Source organism: Vipera berus (assembly GCF_964194415.1).
Source record: "Vipera berus genome assembly, chromosome: 3".
Taxonomy (NCBI): Eukaryota; Metazoa; Chordata; class Lepidosauria; order Squamata; family Viperidae; genus Vipera; species Vipera berus.
This window is the reverse complement of record NC_138204.1, coordinates 182,479,509-182,490,574: the sequence shown is the minus strand read 5'-3', so window position 1 is coordinate 182,490,574 and position 11,066 is coordinate 182,479,509. Positions and strand designations below refer to the sequence as shown.

At 36.5% G+C, this 11,066-nt stretch overlaps 1 long non-coding RNA gene across 1 annotated transcript; it reads left to right on the top strand.

Moving 5' to 3' along the window:
* The first annotated feature begins 623 nt into the window (after positions 1-623).
* LOC308665632 lies at positions 624-9,940 on the top strand. The gene is made up of 3 exons (XR_014025911.1): positions 624-786; positions 6,984-7,078; positions 9,808-9,940. It is a non-coding gene; the product is annotated as an uncharacterized lncRNA (long non-coding RNA).
* The last annotated feature ends 1,126 nt before the right edge of the window (positions 9,941-11,066 follow it).

Genomic DNA, 11,066 nt, shown 5'->3' with positions numbered 1-11,066 from the left:
CATCAGGACAATACAACCCTTGGCAAGGAAATGAAGTGGTTCCCATAACAAGTCTCTTGTGTTTCCTGTATTTACAATAAAGTGTCACATGTTACCTGAGGGTTTCTGAATTCTTTGTAAAAGAGAATGGGGACCAAAGTCAAAGAGATTACTATTCTCTTCCTCCTCTGCACCTCTGTTTGGAAGGGTTGGGGCTGGTAACCACTACATTAATATAGGCTACTTTTCAAGTTCCCAGAAAGGCTCAAGGAATGGTGCAATTTTAAACCCCAGACATCTTTCCACTTGTCTGCATTTTCTGTGACAGCAGCAATGTCTAATGGTGTGAAGTTCTGGCAGTTAGAATACTTTGATATGTACTTTCCCAGGCTTCAAAAGAACACAGAGACAATGAACTCATGACTTGAGGGCGAGCAGAGTCAGCCAAGAGCTGGAAGAATTTATCTTTTTTTTTCAGTGTCTCTGGCAGGAGTTGAAATATTTTGTGAGGTGAAAGAGATATACAAGAGAGAAAGAGTCTTGTTAGTGGTTTCTGAGGCTGCAGGTTTGATGCCTCCGGCAGTTTTCCGGTCTGCACAGGTTTGCTCTTACTGCCACAGGTAAATCAGGGGACAGCTCTTCATCAGAGTTGGAAGACTTATAAACTATAAAAGGAATAGAAAGAAGCAAGTAATTAAGCAGATCCTTTAAATCTCTCTGGATTTCTTGAAGTCTTCAGTCAATAGTTGGAGAATACTATTCTTAGAAGGATATTAGAATCTTGGCAAATGTTTATATGTATGGCAGGTAATGCACATCTTATTGATTTTTATCAATTCATGTTTTGTTTCCCCAAATAATTACCTATGATTTTCCAAAGCAGTTTTCATAATGTTGTTTACCCCACAAGGAATTATCAAGATGGGTATGTATGTATACGTATATGGTTTTCCAAGTCTTGGGATATTGGTGATTGTCAAAAATGTAGTTGGAGTATTGTGGAGAGGGTGAAACTGAGTAAATATAAATTCATTCACATAATTTCCATTGGAATTAAGCTTAGTTTATCCAGAGGAGAATTTCTTTCCAAGTTAAAATCCTTACCTTTATGACTTTTTAAACTAAGTTTACAACCTTAAAAGTCTATTTTTCTCTGCATTAAGCCCAAGATGCCAAATGACATAGGTGCTGTGGGGATGATCAGTAGACAGAATGTCATTGTCACCTTAATGACAAATAAGGAAACCAAATTCACTTTGGGCAATTAAAAGAGAGGGTAATTTTCATATTTTAGGGAAATGGGAATAGAATTATTGTAGATGGTCATTGTGTACTTTTTTTGTTTTCTGAAATATGAAGCTTGTAGCACTTGCTTCAGTTGTCTTGATTTTTTTTTAAAAAATGCACTGTAGTACCATTTCAAATGGTGTTTCTAGCATAACTTCTGGCTGTGTTGAGACAATGATCCTGGGATTTCCCGTCAGCTTCAGCAAGTTTAGTTGGCAACATCTAACATACCTGGAAGATAGCCAGGATGGGAAGAAAAAATTAGTGTTTTCAAGCCTATGAATCTGTTATATAAGAAAATCATGCAGATCAATTCTTCTTCCTGTTCCATATATAGAACAGCAGCACATTTGCATTCTCCTCCTCACAACAAATTCTGTGAGCCATGTTAGACTAAGTTTATGCTTGCTCCAAAGTTATCTAGTTAGAAGATGCTTGTTTCAAGTTAGCTTCCCTTAGTGGATATTTCTTGTAACCCAAAACAAGAAGAGAACATGCAGCATAGCAACAATGATTTGTCTAGAGCATGGGTCTTCAAACTCGGCCCTTTTATGACTCATGGACTTCAATTTCCAGAATTCCTCAGCCAGAGTGCCTGGCTGAGGAATTCTGGGAGTTGAAGTCCATGAGTCATAAAAGGGCCGAGTTTGAAGACCCATGGTCTAGAGGATTCTAATAGGTCAAAGGCAGTGTGACAAGGAGTGCATGACCTTTTGCTCAAGTTAAAGGGAAGATACAGATATAGGTTACCTAACCTATAAAACTCCTAAATTCTGGAGAGAGAACTGATTGTAACCTAGTTCTCTTTATTCCAGGTTTGCCATTCTGTCAGCTACTGTTCCACACTGGACAATAATGTGCTTGAAACAAGAACTGGTGTTGCTTCTGAGTCCTTACTCCCACCAGTGTAACCCTATTATGTTTATTCCTGCAACAGAATGCTAAATCTGGACAAGTAATTACCAGAAGTGTATTGATAACTGGATAAAGTTAAAAAAAAGTACAACAAAAATAAACACATTAACAGTGAGATTGATTTAGGAGGGTTGATGAAAAGCTAAGAGGATATAATTTACCTTAATATAGTAACAAAGCATTAAAGCCTACAATGCTAATTTTTACTTTCTCCTGAGTAGGTTCTTGGAAATATATTTCTTTTTCATTAATATCATCATCATCCTCATCATCATCCTCATCATCATCCTCATCCTCATCATCATCATCATCATCATCATCATCATTTTAGCTATTTATCCAATGCAGGAAGAAGGCCCATTCAGCATGTTTCTATCCGATATGGTCATGAGCTTTCTTTTGCCAATTGGGCCCGCAAAACAAGATCGATCCATCTTGTTTTAGGTCTCTTTTGTGGACATTTTTTATCAAGTGGGATCCATTCTGTGACTGCCTTGGTCCACCTCAGTTCTTCTTGCTTTGTGACCAGTCCATTTCCCATTTCAATTCTTTTACTTTCTTGACGATATTGTAGACTTTTGTTTGTTTTCTAATTCATGGGCAGGTCTTTCTATCTTGTCTTGTAATGCCGAGCATGTTTCTTTCTATGGCTCTTTGCACCATTCTTAGCTTTTGTATTGATTGTGAGGTTAGTGTCTATATTTCACCAGCATATGTTGGAGCAGGTAGCACACACTGATCAAAAACTTTTCTCTTCAGGCACAGGGGCAGGTTGTTCTTGAAAATTATGACTTAGCTTGCCGAATGCCTGCCAACCACATTTTACAGACCATATATATATTATATAATTAATATATTAAAGCCAAGTTGCATGTATGTCTTTAAATGAAAAAAAATAAGAAAAGAAATGGCATTTTATTACATGTACTTTGTAATGACTTGAAAAATGGGATATGGAACTAAAACCTTACATGGGTGAGTAAAATTAAATACTTTTTGTACTGTATTTTGCACTATAAGATGGTGATGGTAATGATTATAATATTGAACATAGAAATATGTGGAGAAAAAAAACAACAAAATAATTTCCTGCCCTAATAAGTTTACAGCCTAATTTTATTCCATTTATACAAATGTAAAGAAAAGCCAGGCATAAGAATATTGTCTGATCACATCCTATCAAAGGAAATATACCTACATGCACACAAATGCAACATTAACATTTCTTCACTGCAATCATATTTAAATGTGAGACCTGTTACTTTTTTTTTTTTTTTTAGTACTTGCAACTCAGTCTTCATTCCTGGCAAATCCCTGAACAAGTCTTAAAATTTTCTTGGCCAGATTTTGGAAGTGGTTTGCCCTTGCCTCCTTCCTAGGGCTGAGAAAGAGGAACTGGACCAAGGTCACCCAGCTAGCTTCAAGCCTAAAATGGGACTAGAATGCCTGATTTCCCAGTTACAATCCCTTAACCATGAAACTCAAAACAGCTTTGACCAACCAAGTCTTCAATGAATAAAGATGGTTACCCCCTGTGCTGCCAAACCACTGCTGTACAAAGAGTAGATGGACATTATTTGACCTAGTAAAATGAACATTATTTGACCCTGAATTGTGCATAGAAAAAATAATAGGTTTTGGAAGAAAAGCTGGATCTCTGAGCAACAGAAATTGTTCTCAGCTGCTACATCAGTTCTCAGCAGCTACAATCTTTGCTAAAAGGGATATAATGCTACCATTCATAAATAAGGTATTCTCCACCTTAAAAGTTAAACCACTGAAAAGATCATAAAAATCTGCATGGAAGTAATATTCCAGGGAATAACAGAAATAGAGTGAGATTTATGGGGATATAAATCTGGGAAAGTTTCCTTTTTTTTGCTTGACAACAGCAACTCTTAAAATGCCATAATTCCAAGGAGAGATTTCGGTTGTTGATGAAATCCCTCTTTTGTACTATAGTAACAACAATGCAAAAATGCAAACAGAGACTGGACAAAAAGAAACGTCATTTGAAAATGGCTTTAAAAATAACTACTTTAAAAGATCTGCTGCAGCCCTTCTCTCTGATCACTTGTTTTTCTGGGCTGCCAGACTTGTTTGCATGGCTCATTGTCAAGGTTAGCCTATTCTGGGCTTATTGTCAAGGTTAGTCTCTTCTCGGAAATATGTATTATGTTTCTCTTATACTAAATAAATAAAAAGTCTATTGCATATAGAATATATTACAATATAGATAAATTTATTCTTTGGGCACCAAACACACTATCCTCATGTAAAAATCTAAGTCAGGACAAGATACGTACAAACAGCATAAGAGAATATTTTGAAGGGTTGAAAATTATGGGGGGAATAGTAGATGGAATGAGGAAGGAAAGAAAGAGCTGAAGAAATACAGATGGACTAATGACCAAGTCTGTGATAGAGGCTAATGACATCTACATTAAAAGTCAGGCAAAAAACACAAGGAACAATAAGGATAAAATTTATAGATTTCATAGAAGTCAAACATTTCTTTAAAAAGTAATCAAAACAAAACAGGTGTAAGAAAAGAGCAACAGAATACATTTGAGCTTCTATTTCAATTTCTCTTTTTTGCTCCAAGTAAATTTTATAAGTAGCAGGAAAGTAAGATATAAACCAGTAGAACAGCATTCTTCCCAGTGTTCTGACAACAGAGTTTGTTGAGTGATAAAACTCATGGGCCAGTTATTCATGTCAAAATCAGGGTACCCATCATACCCATTAAACATTTCTCTCTCTCTCTCTCTCTCTCTCTCTCACACACACACACACACACACACACACACACTTACTTTTGTCTATATAGGGAAGGAAAGCTAAAGCTTACAACAGAATCTGAGGCAAAATCTCCAAGTAGTCTTGGAATTTGATACTTGACTTAAATAAATTTTAATATTCAGTCCAAAGATTTAATTTGAAGAGCTGATTCAATTGATTTTCTTGTTCAAATTAAGTCATTCAACATTTCTAACAATCCTTTAAAAAAAGTTTGTGTTGTCTCTTCCCCTTGGAGAGGACAAATGTGAACATGCCATATTTTTTTCATACAGGGTTTGATGGTGATTGTGACTGAATTGAGGCCACACGCTTTCGCAAAGACAAGAATAGGTGGCTCAGTGACATTCTCTTATGTCAGAAATTCTTAAACTTTCTTAATTTACAGTTCCCTTAGTATCTCAGTAATGTTTTCATGGCACTCCTAAAAGTTTCCAAATTATGCACAATAAAACAGTATCCAATAATGTTGCTGTTTGATAACAACAGTCCTATGAACAGGAGTGAGTCTTAAAAATTCAGACTGCCATTCCCCAACTTTTAGCGATCTTAAAAGTCTAGTTTGACTTAGAAGAGACCATTTTAGTTATTTAAATAACCCATTTCTTTCATTGTGGAATTGTTATCTTCTTAAGAAATTTATTCTAATCTTTAGTTAAATTCTATATTTTTGTGACTTAAAACCATTAGGTTTAATAATGGTTTCAAAACCTTAGCTCTCTTCCATATGATGCCCACCCAGTATAAAAAGTGTTATCTCTGCTCTCATGTGTTTATTTTCCTTCCTTCCTTCCCTCCTTCAATTTTATATTTACTGTACATCCTTAATTATCTTCAACTTCCATCTCAATATCTGTTGCAGTTAGTCCTATCTTTGGTTTCTTGAAATGAGGTATTCCAAATGAGATGCAGTAAACTAGATACTGAACTGGAGGGAAAATGATAGACATTAGTGATTTAGATTCCATCTTTACACAGTAGTCATATTCTGCTTTCTTCTGGTTGGGAGGTTGCCTTGAAAGAGAGTCCAAAATTACAAGTCCAAAATCACCCAGGCATTTTTATGGTGAAGTGAGGACCATCTCTATTTCTAAGTCAAAAACTTAACTATTATACAAAATCTACAGAGCTAATACATTTCTTGTTGATTTCAAAATAAATACAATCACTGGGCCATATAATAAATTGGAGAGGGCATAAAATGGAAATGGGGTTGTTATATAAAGAAACGTACTAACAGAAGTGGCTGCAATCTGCATATTAATGAGAAACTTCACTCCACAAAGATGAAACAATTTCTCTTGGTGAAGCGTGTGCTCCCCATCAATAAAGTTTTGAGATTGGCTTGATCAGATTTGATCAGCCTCTTCACTTCAACAAAAGGACATGCAAACTATCCCCTTTTGTTTATTTGCCAAAGGTAAGGTGGTTGCTTCAACCGAGTGGCTTCTTTACCTTGATTATATTCTCCATTATTTTGTTTCCAAACAATCCAGTAAACAATCCAGCTTTCACTCAACACTTGAAAGGAAATTTGTATTACAAAGCAATGATGGCTGTTCCTCAAGTTGTCCTTGAACCATTCTCAGTATCCCTATCTCAAGTGCTGTTGCACTGCCCAGTGTTAATGTATAAAAGGCTGGCCAGTCAAGTTGATTTGGATTTTAGACTGAAAAAGAGCACTGTTTGGCTTTTGCTTTAGGCAGCAAATGTCTTGGATCCACCTGGTAAAAGCCACTCAAGTGAATGCATAGGCACAGCTGCAAATGGATTTCATCCATCGTAAATGGGACATTTAAAAATTTTAAAAAGCAGTGCTCCTTTCATTTTAAAATGTCTACAGACCTCCCATCCCTCTCTTTGGTCTGGACAACTGTTTCTTTTCCTCCTTGTCCCTAAGCCTGTTATACTGCAGCATTCTTTTCTCCTGTTCCCTTTCAATTTGACATCTTGCAGAAACATTTACTGTATCTCTCTTGCATTTCCTTCCCATTTCAAAGCAGAGATTTCAGCTGCTCCTATTTTTATGGATAGACCTGTCATTCGTACATAAAAGATGTGATGACAAGTAAATGCCTGCTATAGTATAACCTAAGAGGTGAGGATCACTTGTTTTATTTAATGTTTCTACTTCATTTCATGGAGTGTTTTTAATTTATTCTTATGCTACCTGACTACCTAACATAATAAAATTACAGTGTCTGGTTTCTTAATCATATCCAAACTCTCTCCTTTTTTCCCTTTCTTTTGAATATCTGTTTTTTGTTTTCTTTACTTTCATATATTAAGACGCTAATAAGCAAAAGGCATCTTTTAGAATTTCAGCACTATTTGTTACACTGCAATAAAAATAAATGTGATAAAAATATTTACTATTTATTAAGTATATTATTACAATGGAAGCAGCTGAATGCAACTCCCGTTACTCTACTATTACCTGTTTCCTCATTTTGAATTCAGAGGTTATTTCCTGAACCTAAATAAATAAATAAATAAATAAACCTTTATTGTCAAAGTACAACATGTGTACATTGAGATTAGCTGAGCCTCCCCCCGTGCTCTCTCCCCCCAACACACAGTGACAACAAACCCTCCATCCTACCACACCATGTGAACCAACTACACCACACACCGGCCTCCCAAGTCAATTCTGCATAAGATTATGTCCCATTTAAAAGCCTAACAGCCCACGGATAAAAGCTATTTTTCAGCCTGTTGGTACGGCTGGCTATATTCCTATATCTCCTACCGGATGGTAGGAGAGTAAAGAGATACCGTCCAGGGTGTGAGTCATCCCTGAGAATCTTCCTCACTCTTCCAAGGCAACGAGCCCTGGCGATGTCATCCAGTGGTGTCAGGGAACAGCCCACAATGTCTTGTGCTGTGCTCACTACCCTCTGTAATACTTTCCTATCCGCGGCTGTCAGACCAGCATACCAGACCACAATACCATACGAGAGGACGCTCTCTATAGTAGACCGGTAAAAGAGGGTCATTAGCTGTTGTTCTACCCTGTTCTTCCGCAAGACCCTAAGCTTAAGGGAATCAGGAAAGACACAAAACAAACCCATATTTCTATATACATAATGTGAAATGCCAGTTCCATTGACTCGGGCATCACAACAACAGGTTGCACATTCAAAAGCTATTCTGTTTTCAACAGGATGCAAGAAATACATAAATTACATACATAATAAACATTATTGTTTGATTTCAATAATGCCATAGGAATCTTTACATTATGACATCATTTATGATGAATCTTTTTCCAGTTCACATAAAACATAAGTTTCAAACCTGTCTTCTATCAGGATTTCCAGTCAATGATGAACTTTTGGAACTATAATTCTGTGAAGGAATTAGAAATGTCTAGCACAAAAAATCAGCCTAAGTAACCAGAATTAGCCAATCTTGTTTGATTTCTAAAAGCTAACCATTTCAAAACAGAAAAGGTTTCGTCCTATTTAGATTAATTGGGAATTTTAAAGAAGAACAATATATTTTTATCTTATTAGCAAAACACCTACATGGATATGTCCATGAAGTCAAAACTGACTTAGAGCAGAGGTCCCCAACCTATGGTCCGTGGCCCGGTTCCAGGCCATGACCTGTTGGCCATTGGACCCTGGGAATAGCTGGCAAGCCCCCACACACACACACTTGTAGCAATGCTGTGCAGGCACTAGCAGCCCCATTTGCACATGCACTGGGACACTAGCACCACCGCCAGCGTCACACAGGTGCCAGTGGCCATTTGTACATGTGGGTGTGCGTGGCCCATTTGCTAGCACTGCTGCCATGCGTGTGCCCATTTGCACGTGGTGCTCCCTTTCCTTCTGGGCCGCCAAGCTGGAAAGGTTGGGGAGCTCTGACTTAGAGACTTTTCCAATAAAAATGCATAATATTAATATAGTTAAAGCAACAGTTTTCAAAGGTTCCTTAAGGAGTTATAGAATCATAGGGCTGGAAGGGACCTAGTCCAATCCCCTGCCCAAGATGGGAGTCCTTATACCATCCTGTCCAATCTTTTTTTTAAAACCCTACAGTGATGGAGCACCCACAACTCCAGGAGGCAAACCGTACTATTAATTAATCACTCTCACTGTCAGAAAGTGTGATAACAACTGTTTTCAATCTTTTTTAAAACCAAGACTATCAAAATCCAGTTTAAACTGTTTTAGGAAAGTCCATTAAATATAAGTTGGCAGAAGTTAAGGTCAATGAAATATACATTGACAGAAATCACAATTTCTCTACTGCTTTTCTACTGCTCTGTCACTAACCAAAAAAGGCTATGTATTAAGATGATAGTTAAAATGACTATAGATTGACAAAGGTGAAGTCCTTATTTACAATATTTGTGAGGAAGTTTCAAAGTTGTTGGGCACTTTAAAAAAAAATAGATCCTACAGTGACACAGCAGTCTAACCATATGGTGTCATTATTCAGCCAACACAAATTTGACACTTGGTGAATTTATTATATTTTGCTTTGCTTCTGGTGCCTGAAAGGCTTTGTAACGATCCTTTAATAAGGCCTGTCACAGATGTTGATGTATTTTCCCTCCTTTCCAGTCCAGGTTTTATTGTGGAAACTGATACAACTTCACTATAGAATTTCTAGATGAATTATTCACGCATTGCAAGCTTTCTGCAGAAAAAAGGCTTGGAAGAAATCCATCTCCTATTCAAGAAATAGTTCCTTTACATTTCTTTAACAACAGAAATTCACCATGTTTTTCCAGCATTTTCTGTTAACATGTTTGTCATCCAAATATTTTGAGCAACATTTTTACACACGATAACTAGTTGGTGTTTCCTTCTCCAGCCATTCAGACACATAAGAAGACTGATATTCACCTTAAAGCACTATTAAGGAGCTCTAGAAGAATGGACTTCTGCCAACCTAGCAGTTCGAAAGCATGTAAAAATGCAAGTAGAAAAATAGGGACCATTACAGTTCCGTGCTCCTTTGGTGTCTAGTCATGCCGGCCACATGACCATGGAGACGTCGTCGGACAAGCGCTGGCTCTTCGGCTTTGAAACGGAGATGAGCACCGGCCCCTAGAGTTGGAAACGACTAGCACGCATGTGCGGGGGAAACTTTACCTTTACTTTAGAAGAATGGAACAGGATATTACAACAAGAGACAATAAAGATGACATCTAGGCCAAACACTTATCCAGAAGTCCTTTATGTTTTATGAAACAATTCCTGAAATATCTCATTTATTGTAGATAAAATATAATTTTAGTAGCATATGCACAGATGAATTTTTAGCTGATTTTAATGGGAGAAGCAGATGAACTGATTTTTATAGTGTGCAGAATGAAATAAATTAATAAAATTCACTTGATTGATTTATTCCAATATTTATTTCTATTTAAGATTAATAATAATAAGGGTTTGATAGTATATGCTTGAAAATGAAATGTATAACTTCAGAAATATATTTATGCCTATGTGCATATCAGAGTTAGCTTTGTCTAAATGTGTTGGAGTTGTCTCACCAACAGAATTTTTAACATGGTTATGACTCCTTCCCATGCTTTAAAAATTAAATGATCGCATGAATGCTGAAAATGAATTGATTCTATCCTTCAGCCCTTAATGAAGCTATTAAATCTTCCAGATGGGCTGGCTTTTGATTACATATTCCTAACTGACCCCTGCAAATGGGTGCTGATTTCTATTATGGTCCAATAGGTGATACTTTTTGTGTTTTATCTGTTTATTTTAAACACCTGCCTATCAAAGACCCTAAGCAATAATGTAATTTGGGGGGAATAAATGCCTCAACACTGGTTAAAGTGGCCTTTTCCCTCACATTGCTTCTTCTAGCTGTAATAGGAAGAAGGAAGAATGAAATGGCAATCTAGAAAAGAAGTAGGAAAAGATGTCTGATCATGTAGTCCGTCTTATGAAAGTTTATGTATTATATTTATTTGTTGTGAATAGAATAGAATAGAATAGAATAGAATAGAATAGAATAGAATAGAATAGAATAGAATAGAATAGAATAGAATAGAATAGAATAGAATAGAATAGAATAGAATAGAATAGAATAGAATAGAGCTGGAAGGGACC